General features: G+C 33.2%; 1 protein-coding gene across 3 annotated transcripts in view; it reads right to left on the reverse strand.

Annotated features, from left to right (window-relative positions):
* The window catches only part of DTNA (dystrobrevin alpha), a 499,301-nt gene that overhangs the window by 425,010 nt on the left and 52,033 nt on the right, over positions 1–22,258 (reverse strand). Inside the window, exon 1 of one of the 3 annotated variants that reach the window (XM_074205352.1) lies at positions 11,309–11,325. The exons of the other annotated variants lie outside the window; for them this stretch is intronic. The gene's annotated coding sequence lies outside the window, so the exon portion shown is untranslated. Of the gene's footprint in view, positions 1–11,308; positions 11,326–22,258 lie in introns of those variants that run through there. 3 annotated transcript variants of the gene reach the window in all.

The following is a 22,258-nucleotide window of genomic DNA, read 5'->3' on the forward strand; positions in this document are numbered from 1 at the left end:
GTGTTGTAGGTGTTATTTTTAATCCCCATTTTAGACAAGAAAACTTAACTTCAAGGTAGTGCATTGGAGAGAATGCCAGTCCTAGAGTCAGGACAACCAGAGTTCAATTCTGACCTCAGACACTTAATAATTGCCTAGCTGTGTGACCTTGAGCAAGTTATTTAACCCCATTGCCTTAAATAAATAAAGAAAAATTTTAAAAATATTTTGTACCATGAGCAAAGTATAATTTTTTGGCCAGATTTCCATTCTCCAAATTATTTTTTTTCAAGAAAGAATTTTATAAACCTATTTCAGTATTTACTCTTTAGTTGTTTTAAACATTATTCACTCTTCTGTGATATAACTTATATTTAATTTATCAACAAGAAAGATAAATACACATATTCATTCTCAAAATAAGGAATACAGAAACATATGAATGATAAAAGTAATAAATTTAAGCTATATTGAATTCTTGGATCATTAAAATATTCATTTTAATATTATGAAGTCTTATATGATTTGCAACTGACTAGTTTGGAGGGGGTTCCCATTCTTCATTGCTATAAGTAGGCAATTTTATAGGTCTAAAGCTCAGCATCCTGAAATTCAAATTATTCTGGTAACCTTGATCATTTCTACCAACTTTATAATTCCCTGAATTATTTACAGTCTAGTTGTAGTATTCAGTACTCAAACCACAAAGAGGAATGAGTTGAATTAAGTACAATTTATCAGAATTGGTATTGGTTTCTCCTTTTCATTAGGTGGAAAAATATTTTTTTCCTAATAAAGGGGGAGAAAGAGTTGTTTTGATCAGTTTTCCCCCCCCTAATGATGGGAGAGAAATAACTGTTTGGGCTATACAAGTACTCGGCTGAGAAATGAGCGGGTAGGGTGGGAGTCAAGTAGCATATCAATGGATTCTAAAACTTGCAATGATATGACATTGGTTTTATCTGTCCCTATACTGATTTTGGATGAAATCTCATGGGTATAGTATAAGGAGAATCCCTTTCATGTATGTTTGACAAGATTACCCCTTCGAGTTCTCACCGTTCTGTGATTCTTTGACTGTGTGGTTCTTCAACATTTTTAATGAGGTTAAATTCCTTTAGTAATCATTAAACACTTGGGAATTGTCTTGTGGGGAAGGGGAGGTAAAAGGACGGGGGAGTTTGGGATTTTCATGTAGTTTAATTATAAGAATATAAGAAATATCTGTGTGTGGGTAGTTCTTCATATACAAAGATGATGCTATTGACCAATGAGGCAATCTGTCTGGAATTGTTTTTTCCAATAGGGAATTGGATTTTTGCAGATCCAATTAATTCATAAGCCCTCAGCCACTCCTAAGTGTATCTTAGGGGCATGCATTTGCAATTCACTTAATGGAGTGTGGGCAAAATCCACATGTTACTATACAGAGTGAAGTACACAGCTTAATTAAAGATCTGGCTTGTGAACTTAGCCTCATTAACCTGATGTCTTAACCAACTGAGTTAATCATTCACTAGAGTAGTCTTTATGGGCAGCTAGTTGGTGCAATGGGAAAGCATACCAGACCTAGCTAGAGTCAAGAAGGACTTCTTTTTCCTGAATTCCAATCAATCTCAGGACACTAGTTTTATGACCCTGGGCAAGTCATTTAATCCTGTTTGTTTCAGTTCTTCAAGTGTAAAATGAGCTGGAGAATGAAATGGCAACCACTCCAGCAACTTTACCACAAAAATGTTCAAATAGGATCACAAAGATTAAAGTCTAAAAATGATGAAACAACAGCAGATTCATAACTTACTTGGGTCAATAGGTATCTTCTCAGATATTGGAGCTCTGCCACCTAAAATTCTATCTCAGATTTCAGAGGATGCCTTTCCTCCTTCTCCTCTCCTCTCCTCTCCTCTCCTCTCCTCTCCTCTCCTCTCCTCTCCTCTCCTCTCCTCTCCTCTCCTCTCCTCTCCTCTCCTCTCCTCTCCTCTCCTCTCCTCTCCTCTCCTCTCCTCTCCTCTCCTCTCCTCCTCTCCTCTCCTCTCTCCTCTCCTCTCCTCTCCTCTTCCTCTCCTCTCCCTCTCCTCTCCTCTCCTCTCCTCTCCTCTCCTCTCCTCTCCTCTCCTCTCCTCTTCTTTATTCTTTCATTCTTTCTTTCTCGAATTTAATGAACTTTTCTAGTTCATTTCCATTGCTTTAACCTAGTACTAGTCAATCTTACTACATGTGTTAGGTGAGGATGAGGTCCAAAAATTTAATGTAAAATTCCTACAGGTGGTCAGGGCCAGGAGTCACTGTAAGAATATAGTTCTCTCCTTTTGTAAAACTGATCAGGGGTGAAAAAAAAGAATAAAAAAGAAAACTATGCCAGTGGATATCTTATTTTCATAGGTTCCACTTTTTAAATAGAACTATGAATAGAATTCTTTAAATACATTATCTCATTCATCCAAAAATCACATATATAGGAATTACTATCATTTCATTTCAAAGAGAAGAAATTGAAGACATTTTCTGTGGCTCAGCTAGTAAGCCAGGAAATGAAAAAATCTGGGTACAAAAAGGCCTTATCTTATTTCTTTGTGATAATCATATAAGCACAAGTCTAGAGAGCTGTAAAAGGATTTTATTTCTTCCTCAAGTTCCTCAGGACACTCTGTTTGGACTTTTGTTTTGTACCATCCTATGTGTCTAAGTTACTTTTTTATCTATCTTCTCCTCATCCCCACACCTGAGCATAAGCATCTTGAGGATCAAGTTTATGGTAATACTTGAATATACTGAACATTTAATAAATATGTATTAAATTATTTTATATCAGTTTTTCGTTTCTTCTAATTAAAAACTGACCATCAAATCTTGGATTGTTCTTGTTTATTTGGTTACTTTTGTTGTTCAGTTGTTATGTCCTGTCTGACTCAACCCTATCTCTTTCCTACTATTTCCCAAATTCTGTCCAAGCTCAAGACTGTAGTTTCTATGACATGAGCCTTCTCTCTCATCTTCTGCCATTTCCTTTTCCTTTTGCCTTTGATCTTTTCCAACATTAGTATCTTTTCCAATGGGAGGTCCTGTCTTTTCATTATATGACCAAAGTATTTAAGTTTTAGTTTCAATATTTGGCTTTTCAGTGATTAGTCTGATTTAATTTATTTAAGTATTATCAGATTGATATCCAAAGAACTCTCAAAAGTCTTCTCCAAATCACACAAAAGTATTGATTCTGTGGCATTCAGCTTTCATTACAGTTCTACTTTTACAATCATGCTTTGTTTGGCCATGACAATTCATAAAGTCAACCATATAATGGATCTTTTGAAGTTTTAAAGGATATAAAAAAATCCAGTGATAGAATTATCATTTTTGCAAGAATCCCTGAACATATATCCTACTTGCTATTACCTTTTTTTTCAAACATAGATAATCCTAGTGAGGATGTCTTCTTTTTAGGAGAGACTAAAAAACTAAATGGTAATGGATTATTTTCCGTGAAGTACTCTGGTTCCTTTGTTGCCATGTTCACATGTAAAAGATTTATATGATTAATAGCCACATCTTTCACTTATTCATTCAACACTAAAAGCGAATGAAAAGGCTAAAGAAACAGGAGACAGGGCCACCCTTTCAGGAGACTATAATAAAATTTGAAAGCCAAGACAAGAATGTCACATGTACAAAGAATACAAATGTGACTGATATTGATCATGCTGCTGATGATTAAGGGGCATGCCTTGATGAAAGCAGTGTCTTAGGAAAATTGTTCTGGCAGGAGTATGCATTATGGTTTGGTAGGGCTCAGAGGTGGTTGGTTGTTGTCCTTCAATCTTGCAGAGGACCAAAATAACATCACTGTGTTAGAGTCCAATTATGACTGATCAGACCAAGAGAAGTTTGGAATGCTCTACCACAAGTTGGGAACAAATAATTTATGTTCATCTTGGTTAGATTATCTAAATTTGTACCTCTCCCATTTCTTTTGAGCTTCTACAATTCTGCTTTGCTCATAGAGCACAGCCTCTTGATGATAAGGGTGGTCCTGTGCCAGTTCTCCCATAATGCAAGTCAGTTTTCATGCCCCCATTCCAAACTTCTTAAGAGGTACTTCGCAATTTCCATTATATTGCTTTTCCTCACCATGAGCACTTGCCCTATTGTGAGTTCTCCATAAAAAAGTCTTTTTTAAAAGTGTTTATTTGACATTTGAACAACATGACTGGTGCAGTGGATTTGAGCCTCTCTACAGCAGAATTTGAATGCTTGGTAATTTAATTCAAAAAAGGACCTCAGTGTCTAGAATCTTATCTTGCCAGGTGATCTTCAGAATTACAGTATCTACAGTATTTGATTAGAATGGTTGGACAAAATCTAATATAAAATTTAATAGGGAAAGCATATAGTTGTACCTTTGGAATTTTAAAATGAACTTCATATTCATGTTAGGATGTGAGGAAGAATAGATAGAATTAAGGCTATTACAATAACCTAAGAATGAATACATAAGAGCCTGGTATGCATTAACAAGATCTCCAAATAAGTTTGTTGCAGTGGAACTGAAGAGGAAAGGTCAAATTCAAGAATGAAGAAAATATAGGCCTCCATCTCTGAAAAGTATATAATGTTTTTCACACAAAATCAGAAATTTTAATCCATTTCCTTTACTTTCCTGCTAAGGAATCTACAACAGTTTTATGGGGCATGAGGTAAATCCAAGGAAGACTAAAATCTCTGGTGTGAGAACTTGCCAAATAATTTTCAGGGCTGCTCATACACAATTGGTGTCGGCCTAACACTCAACTCTCACCCTATGCTTTCAAGAAGCTATAGCATGCATACTGGCCTCACTCCAGGAAAACCATCCTGGCTGATGGGATTAAACTGGGTTGAGAGAAACAGATGGACCTCAAACCAATCAGTGAATTAATGGGGTTTCTACCCTAAGTATGTGAAGACTTCCCCTGGTGATATGGGGATATGAGAACAATTTTTTCTAATAGCCATGAAGCACACACTGTGGAGTGCTTAGAGTTTGGTCTGATGTAGAAGATGCCAAGGTCATTCACTGCAGTCATCCTTGCTCTTGTCCTGTCTCTGGACTTCAATGACTTAAGAAAAGAGAATGAAACTGATTGTACAACACTGACTCACTTAAGTTCAATTCACATGCAAGTCAAGATATTACCAGTGATGTCATTGATTCTCTTGAAAAACAAGCACAAATATCAACAGTTATGTTGTTTATTGTCAATGTTATCCAAACTCCTTTATTAGACTTTCAAGTGTCCTTGCAGAATTGGAATAGTTTGAATTGAGATCATAGAATCTAAGCTTCCTTGATCAATCAACAAGTGATTACCTAGATTCTAGACCAGGGATGTTGGACCTTTTCTCTTCCAAGGGCTATTTAGATATTTATACCATCATTTGAGGACCATACATAATTATCAACTTAAAAATTAGCCTGCTATATTTGGTCAAACAATTAGAGAGCTCCTAAAGGGCTTCTAGATTTATTGAATTTTGAGTCCCGCCTGCAGTACTGCACCTCAGAATTTTGCTTCAAACCCTACTAATTCCTCAGGGTTGATTCCATTTTTTTATTTTTTATTTTTTTAGGTTTTTGCAAGGCAAATGGGGTTAAGTGGCTTGCCCAAGGCCACACAGATAGGTAATTATCAAGTGTCTGAGACCGGATTTGAACCCAGGTACTCTGACTCCAGGGCTGGTGCTTTATCCATTGCACCACCTAGCTGCCCCCCAATTCCATTGTTGAAATACTTGTAATTACTAGGAAGATTTTCCTACACAAAATTTAATTGATCTTTCTGTAACTTCCACTTTTTATTTATAGATCCAGCCTCTGAGACCAACAGATCCAGAAAATTTCTTTTCTAGACGATAATTCTTCAAATACTTCAATTCCCCTATTGTTTTCCCTCCCTTAAGTCTTCTCTCCTTTAAACATGTTAGTTCTTTTAATTGATTCTTATACTTATGTTCTTAAAACCCTTCATCAACCTTGATCATTTTTCTCTATATACTCTCAAGTTTATGAATATTCTTCTTAAAATGAAGCACATATTTAAACACAATTCTCCAGATGTACTCTATTGAGGGCAGAGCTCAGTGGTAACACTTCCCCAGTTTTGGACATAATGTCTCACAATGTAGCCTAAGAAAGAAGGAAATAAACATTTATTAAGTTTCCACTACATGGTAGGCAATGTGTGAAACACTTTGCAACTATTATTTCATTTGATCCTCATACTAACCCATTGAGATAGGTGCTTCATTTTACAATTGAGGAAAACAAGACAAAGAAAAGGATTTAGTCATTTGACTATGTTTATACAATCAGTTTAGTGTCTGAGGTTGAATCTGGATTTTGGACTTTTTGACCCTGGGTCCAGTGCTCTATCCACCTTACTGCCTACCTGCCTGAGACTAAATAAGTTTTAATTGGCTTCCCTATTATATTATTGATTCACATGAAATTTTTACATATTTATTTGCTTTCTGCAAGGTTATGGGGTTAAATGACTTAAATAAATAAATAAATAAATAACTTAAATGGTTAAATAACTGAGTAAGCATTAAGTGTCTGAGGCTGGATTTGAACTCAGGTCCTACTAAGTCTAAGGCCGGTTCTCTATCCACTGTACCACTTAACTGCCCTTGGATTTTTTAAAATAATTTTTATAATTGTCTATTCTTCCTCATATAATTATTGTTATAATGTATTATAATGTAATATATGTAGTTCATTTTAAAATTCCAAATGTAAGACTTATCTTTTGCATTAGGTTTGGTCCAACCATTATAGTCTATAAATAGCTTTTAAAATAATTTTTAAAAATATTATTTTTATTTTCAGTTCCAAATTATCTCCCTCCTTCAAGTCCTTCCCCTTGGTTATGTTCTAAAAAAATGAAAGAGAAAAGAAAAAGGTAAAAAATGTTTTCATCTAGACTCTGATTCCCATCACTTCTTTTTTTTAGAGGTGGATAGCATTTTATACCATGAGTTGGATAATTTTACACTTGAGAGGTACTAAGTCCTTCAAAGTTGAATATCTTCATTTTGCATCAGTTCATCTAAATTTTCTCAAGTTTTTTTGAAACTGCATTCCCTTTATCATTTCTTATGGCACAAAAATATCCCATTATAAAAAATTAACATAACATGTTTACTCATTGCCTAATTGATAGACATCCACTTAGCAACTGACAATTTGCTATAGTAAAAGAGATGATATAAATGTCTTTGTAAAATATAGATGCTTTTAAAATTTGATCTCCCAGGGTTCTCCTACTAGTAATGATATTGTTGGTTTAAGTGGCAAGTATAGTTTTAAGCCATTTAGGTGTAGTTCCAAACTTTCTCTAGAATGGTTAGAGCAGTTCCCAATTTCATTCATTCATACCCTTTTTTTTCACATCTCCTCTAGGATTTATCATTTTCCTTTTTGTCATGTTAGCCAATCTGACAGCTGTGATGTGGTACCTTAAAAACGCCTTAATTTACATTTATTTAGTCAATAGTAATTTAGACTATTTTTTGTTATGAATATTATTGCTATTGTTTGGATGTTTCGATCATGCCTAACTTATCATGGCAGCATTTTTTTTGACAGAAAAACTAGTGTGGTTTGCTATTTCCTTCTCCAGTCTTTTCTGCTGATGATGGAACTTAGGTAGAGTTAAGTGACTTGTCCAAGGTCATGCAAGTTAAGTGGCTGAGGTCATATTTGAACTCAATTCTTTCTCACTCCAGGTCCCAGGACTCTAGCCACTGCTTCATCTCCTTTATAGAGGACTTTAATTACTTCTTCTGAAAACTGTTTATTTCCCTTGACTATCAATTGGAGGACTCATACTTTTATAAATCTGACTCAGTTCCTTATATATTTGAGGAATGAGGTTATTATCAGAGATAATTCACTGGCTTCCTTCTAGTTTTGGCTACATGATTTTGTTGGTGCAAAAACTTTTCTTAATTTCATGTAATCAAAATGATCCATTTTGCTTCTTGTGATCCTGTTTGTCTTTTGTTTTATCATAAACCACTGCCTTAACTGGTAGATCTGACAGGAACAAATTTTACTTATATCACCCTTTATTTCTAAATCATATATCCATTTTGATCTTATCTTAATAAGCAAAGTGAGATGGTAGCTTTTGTGAAGCTGCTTTCCAGTTTTCTCAAAAAAATTTTGTCATCATACATTGATTTCTTAACCCAAAGGTTTAGATCTTTGGATTTAAACATTAGATTACTGTTGTCATTTAACTGTGTATTGTGTACCTGATCCACTCTATTAATCCACCACTTTATTTCCTAATCAGCATGAAATTGTTTTCATTTTGCAATATAGTTTGTAATACAGTTTGAAATCTGGTTCTGTAGGATCATCTTCCTTTATTTTTTTTTATTGATTTCTTGATATTCTTGATTTTTTTCACAGATAAGTTTTATTATTTCTTATAGTTCTATAAAGTAATTCTTTGGTGGTTTGATTGACATTACATTGAATTAGTAGATTAATTTGGGTAGAATTATCATTCTTCTTATAATGGCTTATTAGTATTTCTCTTGTTATTTAGATTTGACTTTATTTGTGTGAAAAGTGGTGGATTGTAATTACTTTCATATGGTTCCTGGATTTGCTTTAGTAGGTAGATTCTTTAGTATTTTATATTGTTGTCAGTTATTTTAAATGGAATTTCTCTTTCCTCTTCCTACTAGGTTTTGTTAGTAATATATAGAAATATATTGTTAATATAAATATTATGATTTGTGGGAGTTTATTTTATATTCTGTAATTTTGCTAAAGTTCTTATATCAATTAGTATTTTAGTGGATTCTTTAGGGTTCTCCCATATTAACACCATCTGCAACAAGTGAGTTTTAATTACTTGTTCATTCTTATTCTTTCAGCTTGTTTTTCTTGGATTATTAATATAGCTAATGTTTCTAGTACAATATCACATGATAGTGGTGAGGTTGGACATACTTGCTTTACCACTGCTAATAGAGGGAAGGCTTCAAGTTTATCCCCACTATAGCTAATGCATATTCTTAAATTTAGATCACTATTCCTTATCATTTAAAGAAAAACTCCTTTATTTCTTCCTAGTATTTTCAAGAGGATCAGGTATTTCATTTTGTCAAAAAGTTTTCTGTATCTAACTTGATATAATAATGATTTTCATTGTTTTTGCTATTGTTACAGTCTATATATATATATATATATATATATATATTTCTAATATTGAATCAACCCTGTTTTCCTAGTATAAACAATCTCAATATAGTATGTAATCTTTGTGATATATTGCTTTAATCTTCTTGCTAGTATTTTATTTAAAAGTTTTGTATCAATATTCGTTAAAGTAATGGATCTTGAGAAGATAGCAGAATAGGTCAGAAAATTTCAAGCCCTCTACATTTCCTCTACAAAGTAAAAATAAAACACCTCAGGGTAAATTTAGAGTGGTAAAAATAAACAAAAGTTGGGACAGAAAAGTGATCCTCAGACTACAGGAGACGATCCCAAGACAAATCTTGCAACTAAATGAAGTGTAAACATTTCCAGGACAGCTCTCTGAAACAGTAAGAGGTGAGCCCAAGGGGGAATTGGGTGGTCTCTGCCTCAGCCACAGGAATTATCACTTCACAGACAGTGAGGGGAGTCAAGTGTTTGAATGGGGAAAGAAATAAAACAATTCAAAAATTGCAGACTCCCTATTAGAATTACAAAAGACTTAGTAGTGGTTACATTACAAGACCACTGTATATCAAAGAACAAAAGAACTGAGGTTATGGATGAAAATATCATACCCATCAATGTTAAGTATAATCCTGATTTTTTAAAAAAATGATATTTAATAATTGCCATACCTTTGGGATTGTTTTGTAAAAAGTCCTGAACTTGATAGAAAAATTTGACATATACAAACCAGAGAAATAAAAAGTAAACATCAAAGACTATTTTCAAGGGACTCAATAAAAACAAATTGTTTACTATCTATATATGGAAATGTAAAACATATATCCAAGATTGTTATTAGCAACTGGGTAGTTCAAAGAAGGATTGGGACAGAACTGAATAGGATGGGATTCTTAAAAGTAAAATGGTATAGGAAAAGAAAATAATAGTTATCATTTTATATAAATGAAGTATGGAAAGAAGAACTGATACAGAGGAATTAGAGTTGTAATTCTGGAGACCTACTCTCAATGCAAAGGGGTTGAAGAAGGAATAATAATAATAATAATAATAATAATAATAATAATAATAATAATAATAATAATAAATAACATAGATGTGTATATGATTGTTTCATATGTGAGTGTACCTTTTAAATTCAGAAAGAAGTAAGAGAAGGGGATAGGGAGAGTACTGAATTAGAGCAGAAGGGAATGGGATAAGTGTATATAGAAGAGTATAGATCAATGATGAGGGAGGATATACAAAATATATAAGGAGGGATTCTTGGAAGGTTGTCAGATTAAAGAATAGGAGGACAAGGTAGTGAGTAGAAGTAAAGCAGACAAGTGAGATTAAATTATGGTTGAATAAACTGTGGTTATAGAAATGTAATATTATAAAATTACTGCGATCCTAAGAAGTGAGAAAAATATCAAAGAAAAGATGACAACTAGTAATAACTGACACAGGTAAAATAAACAGAAACAATAGAAACATGCAAAATACCTATAATAATACAAATGAAAACTAAAAGCAAGTTAAGCTTTAGGTAAAGGAAAAACCAATGATATGAAACTGCAGTGAATAGTTTTAATAACCTGGTATCATAGATGATGAAATTCATCTTACTGTAATTAGGTTATGTTTACTGAAACATTGGTTCATGATGACAGTGACAAAATCCTACATGGATATGATATAAAAACAAAAGCAATAATGAATGTATTTTAAAACCCACATAAAATGTAATGAATCTACAATTTTATTACCCTGTTTTGGCCCACCCCTATTTCTGTCATAGAAGGCATTTGTTAGGACTCCATTTTTATATATTTTTTCAAACAATTTATAGAATATTAGAATTATTCTTTAAATTTGCTCATATACCCATTGGATCTTTTTTTCCCCTTAAGGACCTTATTTATGGCTTCTTCAGTCCATTTTATGAGATAGTGTTATTTAAGTATTCTATCTATCTGGGCATTTTTGTTTTTGTAAATATATCAATTTCATTTAGATTCTCAGCTTTATTGGCATATAGTTGGACCAACAGGGCAACTAGGTGGCCCAGTGGATAGAGTTCTGAGTCTAGAGTCTCCTTGAGTTCAAATCTGGGCTTCAGATACTTACTGGCTGTATGATCCTGGGCAAGTCACTCAACCTTTTTTGTCTCAGTTCCTCATCTGTAACATGAGTTGGAGAAGGAAATGGAAAATCATTTTAGTATCTTTGCCAAAAAAGTCCCAAATGGGATCATAAAGAGTCAAATATGACTGAAACAATGAATAATAGAAGAAAAAGTTGGGAAAATGGCTTCTAATATTTGGTTTAATATTATCTGTAGTGGTTATACATTTACCTTTTCATTTTTGAGAGTAACATTGGTTTTATTTCATTTTTTAAAAAAGGAAATTTTCAGTGACTTATCAATTTTATTGATTTTTTATAAAACAAGTTCTTTTATTTAGTAGCTCAATGGTTTTGTAAACTTTCAATTTAGTAATATCTTTATTGATTTTTAGAATATCTATTTTGGTATTCAATTGACTAATTTTTTTACTTTTCTAAGGATTTTTGGATGCCCATTTCATTATTCTGCTCTTTATTTTATTGATTTAACCATTTAGAGAAATAATTTCCCCATGTACTGATATGACTGCATCCCACACTTTTGGCATGTTGTCTCATTATTCTCATTATCTTTAATGAAATTATTGACTGTTTTTATGATATGATCTTTGATCCACTCATTTATAATTAGATTAATTAGTTTTTAATTAACTTTTTTTTAGGTTTTTGCAAGGCAAATGGGGTTTGCTTGCCCAAGGCCACACAGCTAGGTAATTATTAAGTGTCTGAGACCGGATTTGAACCCAGGTACTCCTGACTCCAGGGCTGGTGCTTTATCCACTGCGCCACCTACCCACCCCTCTAATTAACTTTTAATCTATACTTCAAATTTCTTTATTGAATACAATTGTTTTTATTATCTTATGGTCTGAAAAGGATGCAATTAATATTTTTCTTTTCTGCATTTATTTGTGAAGTATCTATGTTTTAATACATGATTCATTTTTAGAAGATGCTATACATAGCTGAGTAATAGTATACTTTCTATTGTCATTAAATATTCTCCAGAGGTTTCTCTTATCTGACTTTTCTAAAATTCTAAAATTCTATTTATTGCTTTAATTTTGTCCTTAATTGAGTTCCTTCATAGAAAACTTTGCTGTTTATTCCCTTTAGTAAGTCATTTAACTTTTCCTTCAAGAATTTAGATACTACGCCATTTGGTAAATAAATATTTTCCTTTTATTTCTTTTCATTAGGTTTATTTTTATTTTATCTAATATTATGATTGCTACTTCTCCCAATTTTGCCTCAACTGAAGCATAATAGATTCTATTTCAACCCCTCATTTTAACTCTGTGTATTTTCATTTTGTGTGTCTCTTGTAAATAACACATTAAACTATAGTTTCTAATCTATTATACTATCCTCTTTTAGAGGGTTTTTTTTGTTTTTTTTTGTTTTTTGTTTTTTTTAGCTTTTGCAAGGCAAATGGGGTTAAGTGGCTTTCCCAAGGCCACTTAACTAGGTAATTATTAAGTGTCTGAGGTCAAATTTGAACTCAGATACTCCTGACTCCAGGGCCAGTGCTCTATCCACTGTACCACCTAGCCTCCCCTAGAGTGTGTTCTTATTCACATTGTTAATCATGTATTTCCCTCCATCTCCTCTATTAATACTTCTCTTTCTTTTTTTTCCGTATTGTTTCCTCAAAAGTCTTTTTTGCTTCTGACCACTACTTTCCTTTTTCTGTCCTTCCTCTTATCACTACACACACCCTTCCTCTTATCCCCTTCCCCTCCTACTTCCCTGTTGGGTAAGGTGAATTTCTATATCCAACTGTATATGTATATAAGACACATATAGATTCATAAATACATATGCATACATACATATACATGCATATACAAATACATGCATAATGAAAGCATATATGTTTGTATGTGTATATGGATGTATTTTTCCTTCTTTGAACCAGTTTAGATGAGAATCTGGTCTAAGCATTTCCCACTCCCTCACTGCCAAAATTTCCCCTTCTATTTGAAAAATTTTTCCTTACACTCTTTCTTATGTGAGATAACTTCTCATTTCCCTTCACTCTGTACATCCCTTTCTTACCCTTACATTTTTCTTTTGAGATATTGCCAAGATAATAGAATCACACCCATGTCCTCTATCTAAGTAGTTGCCATCAAACTCTCATTATGAAGATAAAAGTTCTTAGGGTTTACTTGCATCATTGTCTGATATTTGAATATGAACAGTTTAACCTTAATAAGTCCCTTATATGATTTCTCACTTATGTTTCTCTTTTATGATTCTCTTGAGTCTTCTTTTTGACTGTCAAAATTTTCTATTCCACTCTGATATTTTCATCAGGAATGCTTGATTGTTCTCTAGTTCATTAAATGTTCACTCCTCCTTCCTGCCACTACCCTGTAGGATGTTTTGCTAAGAAGTTTATTTTCATTTGGAATCCTAGTTCTTTTTCCTTCTAGACTATCATATTCCAAGCCTATACTCCTTTAGAGTAGAAGTTGCTAAATCTTGTGTGAGCCTGACTGTGCGTCAGCAGTTTTTGAATAGTTTCTTTCAAACCACTTTCATTATTATTTTCCTTGAGAACTATGGAATTTGATAAAAGCATTCCTGTGAATTCTCATGTTGAGATTTCTTTTAGGAGATATCCAGTGGATTATTTTATTTTCTACTTTGCCCTCTTCTAAGAAATATTAAGAGAAATAACTCCTTAAAATCCAGAAATAATGTTTAAAGAATTCTTTAGCTACTAACTAGCAAAGTATTGTTGGCACATTAAAAAAATGCAAATGCATTCATTATCTAGGAGGAATATCAACTAGGTCAAATGGATCTTAGATATGAGAACAGCTGGAATTGAACTGATCTTCTCAAAGGACATATCTTTGACCTATTAAAATAATTTATATCATTCAGAACGAATTTTTAATTTGGGATTGCCTTTAATTTTCCTAAATAAGCAAGCATACATTTTGTTATTATAGATGACACAGTCTTCAATGGACAAATTGCAAACATTTTTCAGTAAATCTGACATAAAATGCATGTATAGCAAAAGGGCAATAAGCAAGAACTTTTATCAACTAAAACTCTTTTGGCTTATTAAAAAAATTCATAAAATCAATTGTGGAGCCAGAAATTTCAAGTTTTTTTTTAAATGCAAGGGACTATTCAAATAAAAGACAATGTTTCTTATTTCCTCAATTTCTATCTTTTTGCTGAATATACCCCTTCAAGATTTGATTATTTATTTATTGATTGAAACGATGGAAGAGAAGCTGAAAAAAATATACAAATTTAAAAGGTACCAGGGAGAGCTTTAGCATAATTCTCCTCCCCATGATGACTGGTGTGAAAATAGTAATGCTTTTTGAGGCACAGAAGAGGAGAACGGGTTTTTTTGCCCCTTCCGAGATCTGGGAATGCAGGGATGCAGGTTGGGGTGGGGTGTGACTGGGGAAAGCACTAAACTTTGAATAAAAAGATGGGATTAGAGTAAGTAAGCTGGAAAACATTGATCAAGTCACTTGACTTCTCAGAATGAAATTTCCTCCTCTGTAAGAGGCAAGGCTTGAGCTTGATTTCTAAATCTTCTTCATTCTCTAAAATTCTAGCATTCACCATTTTCTCTCCTGGCTAAAGGTACTCTCCAGCTTCTGGCAATTTACCTAGCTGCCAGAAACAATCTCCCTCTGATGTTTTTGAAGTGTTATAAGCACATCTCTGTTGTGAATACAGTTGTGATTCACACACTAAGAAGAGAAATGTTATTTGAACACAGCTGTTGACTTAACATCTCTAGTAAATGCCCCTTTTTTTGGATGAGGTGCTTTGTGGGCTCAATAGCTGAGAATCTTGTCACTGTGCCTGAGCACTGTTGAGTGGAAGTGGGTGGTTTAAAGTATTCCTTCCTGGCTTTATCCCAGTTTATTCTCCTCAGTGGCTCAGTTGTTGCTTTCATATATAGCCTATATCCTGCAGAGACTGCTAATATTACCTTAATACTTTAAAATATTTATGATTTCATCAATGGAGGGGAATATACCTCACTAAAACAGATTACAAAGTTTCCATGAATTTCATTTTTATATTTGCATTTTTTTCAATCTGGACTTGTGATTTTATCAGTAGGAACTAACAATGTGGAATCTCTCTCCAAGAATGTCTATCAACAATAATTCCATAACATATTATTTGAGGGACAACAATTTAAGAAGCTTACCCAAATTCACACAGTATGTTAAAGACTGGACTTCATTCTAAGTGTGTAGACTCCAAGGCTGTCACTTTACTCATTTATGATACTCTTATATAGTTTTCTTGAATTACTGTGACTAGTAACAGAAATGAAAATTATTACTTGGGAGTCAACTATATGCCCATTTTTAAGAAGACTGGTCCTTCAATAATGGAAATGTCTGATGGACTAGGGCCATACTCAAAAGTCTTTTTGGTAGTAACTACCAGAGCTTAACTCCTCTGCCTGAATTTAAATTATGAGGTTAGACTAAGAAACTCTAGACACTTAAAATGATGCAAAATTTTATTTACATTCACTCTAAATTTAGTTTGCACATAAATTTATAGATCTGAATTTAGAGAATTATTCAACAAATTTTCATTTAGTCTCACTTATTATGCTGTCAATATTTTCTCTGGTGCATGTTATTTTTAAGGATCCAGAAAAAGAATTCCTACTTCCTTAGTATATCATAATAGCATCCAAGTATAGTTCTACACTAAATTAACTTTTAGTTGTATAGGAATAACTTTAGAAAAGTCATGTGTTGGTTCATAATCTCCATACCCCCTACTAAAAATAAGCTTCACAGATTACAAAAGCACATATATAAACCCCCAAACCAAATAAAATCCCAAAAGGCAAGATTTCTTTACTTTAGAAATGACAGAATGTATAAATGATAGAACAGAGCTAATATACATCTTCCTTTGTATTGAACAGTAGACAAAAAAGATGTGAAGGAATGAAATAAGTCTGTGGGTGTCTTTGTTGAATATCAGCCTCTAAAAAACTGTAAGATAGCCAGCTGCTCTTACAAATGCTCTATGACATGGATGAGTAAAAACATATGTAAGCAATAAAAAAGGAAGGAAAAACCTTTCCTTTTCTCCTCTTTGAAGTTTAAACCTTACTCTATGAACAACCTCTTACAAGGCAAGGTCTATCATAATTCATCCAATTATATAAATTAAAGAAGACAATGTTGATATTTTACAAAGAAGTCACTGGTAAGCTAATTAAGAAAATAGTTCTATTAAACTGGGAAGTTATCAGTAACTTAGGAATACACTAATACTTAGCAATAAATACACTTAGCGCTAACTTAGTTATACATTTAGTAATAATATACATGTGTGTATTTAAGGTAAGAACATTCATTAAATGTTCAATATATACAAAAGAAATATACTCTGAAAAGGGCATCTCAATCAACTATTCTATTGTTCCTGTGATTTCCCATACTAAAAATATCATTCTTTTCCCACAATTCCTCAATATGTTTTCTCTCCACTTACAAAAATACATTCTCCTTGAGTAAAAGAAATGCCTTGCTTTTGCATTTATAGAGGTTCCTAGAGGTTTCTAGGAATTCCTAGATGGTTGCACAGTGTTTTTACCTCCTTTCCTCCCTCCCTCCCTCCCTCCCTTCCTTCTTCCTTCCTCTCTTCCCTCCCTCTTCTCTCCTTCCTTCCTTTCCTTCCTTCCTTCCTTCCTTCCTTCCTTCCCCTTCTTGAAAATCTTTACTACTTGAATATGGTTATATCATGCCTCATTCCATCTCCAATTCCAGTTTTCTATTCTCCAGACAATGTTTCCAGTTCTTTCAACTGAAATCCATTAGACATGGACTCAAGCCCTTCTGGACATTCCCCATTTATCAATGTCTTTCTAAAACTGGGATATCTAGAACCAAAAACAATTTTCTCCAATATAGCAGACTTGGTTAGAAAAGCTTTCCCAGATCTCAAATTCTCAGATGCCTGATTACAAATTTGTTTGTTTTTTTATAAGATTCAAAGGGCATACTGAACTACTTCAATCAATCCTAACTTTGTATGTAATATCTCATCTCATCCAATTGCTGAAAGTATTACATTCCTTCCCAACTTGATTACTTGGGTTAGTGCAGGGCTGTTGCAAGGCTAAAATGGGATAATATACATAAAACTGTTTAAAGAGCTTTGTAATCTTTAAAGTCCTATATAAATGCTAGTTATTATTATAATTATACGTTGTTCGTACTTAGGTCAATGCCTTTGATTGATTGATTGATTCAATGGAAATGTCTAGGTCTTACTTATGCTTTGGTTCATACCTCTGATTGATATAATTGCAGAGTCTAAGCTTTTTATTATTTTTGAGGTAGAGGGCTTGGAATGTCTCTTATACCTGCAATTTACAGAAAATGATCATTTCTTCTTTTAAAGAAAAAAATAAAGGAACTAAGTTTTCGAAATGATAGGTATGTATGCTTTATGTGAGTAGAAAAATGACTTTATACACACATATAGTTATAGCTATCAAAAATATAAAAAAAACTTGTGCTAACCAAAAACTTGCATTGACCAAAGATTCAAGGGTCAGTGAATAAGCCTACCTGCAGAGTTCAGAGCACCTGTACTTGGCCATATTTCCCACTGAACAGTCATTAAGTTTTTTTCTGTTAACCCCTGGTAGATACAGCTTGGAGAGCTTTCACATGTTTGTAACCTCTGCCAAAGGTCACCCACTTAACTGTACAATACTTAACACCTTTTGTAATCTATTGGTATCCCTTTATGTATGAATGTCTTCAAAGATTTAAGTTAAAATATTACAATTTGGTGACTCATTTGCAGGTCTTATTTTCTCAAAATTGTGTAGCTCTTTTTTTAAGTGAATTTCTAAAAAAATGAGGCAGCTATTTTTGTTGAGTGACAGAAAGAAATCTGAAATCACATGGAGTTAACTAGCTGACATAGGAAGAAATTAAATATATGCACATAACATAAAAAGATGCTACTATAATCTTATTTTGCCTTAGCGACCATGGGGATTCTCTACTTTTCAGTTAAAATTATTCTAAAAAAACTGAGTTTGTGTTTTTCCCCCAATACATAGTGATTTTTATTACAACTTGTAGGAACCCCCAAACCTATTTCTATTCAAATTTTTTCATCCTTTATAGGTACTAAATCAGTATCTCCAAATTCTGAACAAAATCACTACACATTAGGTCATCAAAAAAGTACATCCTCACCATAAAAATGTTTAGACTGTTTTGCCATATGGTGTTTCAGGCCTTAGATTTCTTATTAGATGGCTTAAGTAGTATCTTGAGAACCCTTTACAGCCTTCAGTGAAAAGTTTTTCTATAAACATAAAATTATGTTAAGATCTACAATCTTTTTTTAAGTGGTTTTTTACCTCAAGGCAAATAGGGTTAAGTGACTTGCTCAAGGCCACAACAGCTAGGTAGTTATGAAGTGTCTGAGGCTGGATTTGAATTCAGGTACTCCTGACTCCAGGGTTGGTGCTCTTTCCACTGAGCCACCTAGCCACCCCAAAATCTGCAATCTTGAAGTTAATCTCGGTGGTCCTCACAGTGGTAGAGGTTTTGATGTAGAAATTCTCTCCAACCTGTATAATCTCCACTGCTGGCTTTAAGGCAGCTGCTAGAGCAATCTTTCTTAGCATCATATTCACTCTCAATGCTTTCATCAAGTCCTCAAAGTCTGCCACAGGTAAATTGGGTACCAGGGAAATATTACCGGGGTAAGGTCATCAAAGAAAGTGATTTGCTAAGCATTATTAATAATAACAGCTAAGATCTATATGGCATTTTAAGGTTTGCAAAATGATTTACAAATATCTTCTCACTTTTATCCTCAACAAAATTTTGAGACAGGTACTTTTATTATCTCATTTGACAGATGAGGAAATTGAGGCAGACCAAGGTTAAGAGGTTAATTAATTTGTCTACTAAAACATGTCCAAGTCAATAAGGGATTGAAAGGATTTGAATTTTCTTCCAAAGTGCTCTCTGCTGCTCTATCCATGTCACTTAGTTACTACATTATGTTAGAAATCTAGGTAGAAGGTAAAATAATGCAAGTGAGGAAATTCCAAATATTGGGAAGGGGAGGGGAACTATCTTCAAACAATTCCTGGGAGGTAGGTGTTATTTCTCAGTTTAGAGTGGTGGACACTAAGACAATCAGAGTTTAAGTCACCTATCTAGGGTCTCCTTGCTAATATGTGTCTGAGATCACACATGAACTCAGGTTTTCATGTTACCAGACCAGGTGCTTTACTCACTGTGCTGCCTATATGGTGGAATTGCAGGCATAATTTTGTCTACAGTCTTAACCTTCAAATCTTATCTTGCAGGTGACCTCCAATGAGAGACATAGCATAGTCTATGAACAGAAGACTGGCCTCGGAATCAGGAATACTGAGGTTCCAGCTCTGCCTCTGGAACACACTGACAGTATGACCATGGGCAAATCACTTAACCTTTCCATGGTCTAGGCAAGTCTTTAAGAGCTACTGAGCTATATTAGCAGAGTTCTGCCAGAAAAGATTCCTTGGATTTTGCTGTTTGTTGTTCATTTAATCCCAATCTTTTGGCAAAGATGCTAGATTGAGTTGACTTTTCCTTTTCCAGCTCATTTATAGATGAGACAGAGTTAAGTGACTTGCCCAGAGTCTCAGAGCTGGTAAGAATCTGCCTGAGGTCAAATTTAAACTCAGAATGATGAATCTTCCTGACTTCAGGCCTGGAACTCTATCCACTGAGTTACCTAGCTACACATTCTTTTACATTTAGGAAAGCATATCTGGACATCCCTTCCCTAACTTTTCCAGAAACATTCCCATGAAGTCTGCCTTTGTGTAAAAATAGCTCTATCTCAATAATGTCAATTTAAAGGCTTATCCTCAGATACATTTCAGAGCCTAGTTATTTATGATTAGAGAGGGTGGGACCTCTAATTATAGGAGGTGGTAACAGATTGCTTATAAATCAAAAATTTTAAACAAAATTAATGAATAAACATAATAATGAAATTTATTTTTCCCTGGTTTCCATCTTTGACTCTATCTCCCTTAAATCCTTCCACTTTGAGTTACAAGGTAAGAGCAAATAAAAAAGTAATCAAATATCCACTTCTAGACCATTTAGAAAGAAACAATATGCCAATTTCTTAATCTATTTCCCAATCCTTCCTAGTGATCAGATCTAGACAAGAATTTAAGTAATCCCTCATCTCTTCCATTCCTCACTCTTTTATCTATAGTTTTTTTTTGGGAACTAATCTAACTTGTTTGCAAATGGTAAAAAAACTTTGCACAAAGTTTAGAAAGAAAAAGTTTTAATTTTATTCCAATCACTTTTTAGAGATAGAAGGCAAACTGCCTCTTAATGATTAAATTTACACATTAAGTGTCACTCATTGAGTTTCCTAACTTTTGCTTTGATCCATCACTGGGAAGTAGAACAAGTCTTCCTGCTATTAAAACTATTTAAACAAAGGCCAAATATTATAAGATTTTTTAATTTAGATTATGGCTTCACTTTCATATGCTAAACAATTCACTTCTTATTCCTATACGAAAGGGAATATGAAAGGGAAAGGATGCTAAGTATGATGAAATAAATGGGAAGACATTCACAAGCAGAGAATAAATAATGAAAATTTGGAGGCAACAAGAGAAGAATAATTTAAAAATTCTTCATTTGTACATTAGTAAAACATTGTTGTAGTTCTACACTATATAGAATTAGGTATATTTTTATATAATTTTCATAGTCACTTAAAACATATTACCTATTATGTAGTTAGAGTTTAGTTAAAATATATGTATGGCAGTGTTGACAAGTTTGAGATACTTGCAACCAATTACAAAAGAAGAGGAATAAAGAAAATAAGAGAACTAATATATTCATATAACCAATTATATAATCAAAATATGTATACATAAACATTTCAATGATATGTTTTCCAGAGAAATATGCATTTTAATATAATAATACCACATATATATTTAACCACATAGACACACACTCCTGTAGTGGAGTAAGTAGTAGAACCATCACCATGGTACTAGAAAACAGGAGTACTGGGTTTATTACTAGCATTGTCACTTCCCTTTCTTATCTTCCACAATAGGTACCTCTGTTTTCCCCTATCATTAACAGCTATAATCAAGGAATATTGATTGTTTAGAAAACTAAAGTGGCAAAGGGATTATTATTGCTGTCATTGTTATTATTAAATTTGATTCCCCAAGTTTGGAAAGCCCTATCCCTATCTCTATCCTGCTTGTTGATGTCTATCTACCCTTAAAATTGAACCCAGATCTCAGATGCCCCAACTCCCCTGCTCCATCCCCCTAGAATCAGATGTTATGATTATGCACTTTTACCATACACTTATACAATGAAACTCATCTACCTTATCTTATTACTAAATTGTAATCTCCATGAGGAAAAAGATACTTTATTATTTAAACATAGCATTTTGCTTAGCAGTTAAGGGTCCATAGTGCACAAGTGGTATTTAATACATATTTTAAAATTGAATTGAAATTGATTTGCTGCAATTTTATTCTTCCTAGGAAGTCTCCCTTTGTTTTCCTGTCATTTCTCATTTTCAAAAACTGAGACAATTTTTGTTTTCTTGAAACACTCCCAGCATGATTGAGAATTATTATTAAAGAAAATTATTATTAAAGAAAATATTCTTAAATATCTTTAGAATTAGTAAATTAGATAGGAGATCATTTTAAGCACTATAATTCAATTTTATATTTTATATTGAAGCATCTTTTCTCATAGATGAAAATCAATATTAAATCAATATTTATTAAATATAATTATATACTACCCACTGTGCTAAATTCTAGAAATACAAAGATGAAAAAAGAATGGTCTTTGCCTTCAAGGAGCTTACAATCTTGTGGGTGAA

The sequence above is a fragment of the Macrotis lagotis genome, chromosome X (genome assembly GCF_037893015.1).
Source record: "Macrotis lagotis isolate mMagLag1 chromosome X, bilby.v1.9.chrom.fasta, whole genome shotgun sequence".
NCBI lineage: Eukaryota > Metazoa > Chordata > Mammalia > Peramelemorphia > Peramelidae > Macrotis > Macrotis lagotis.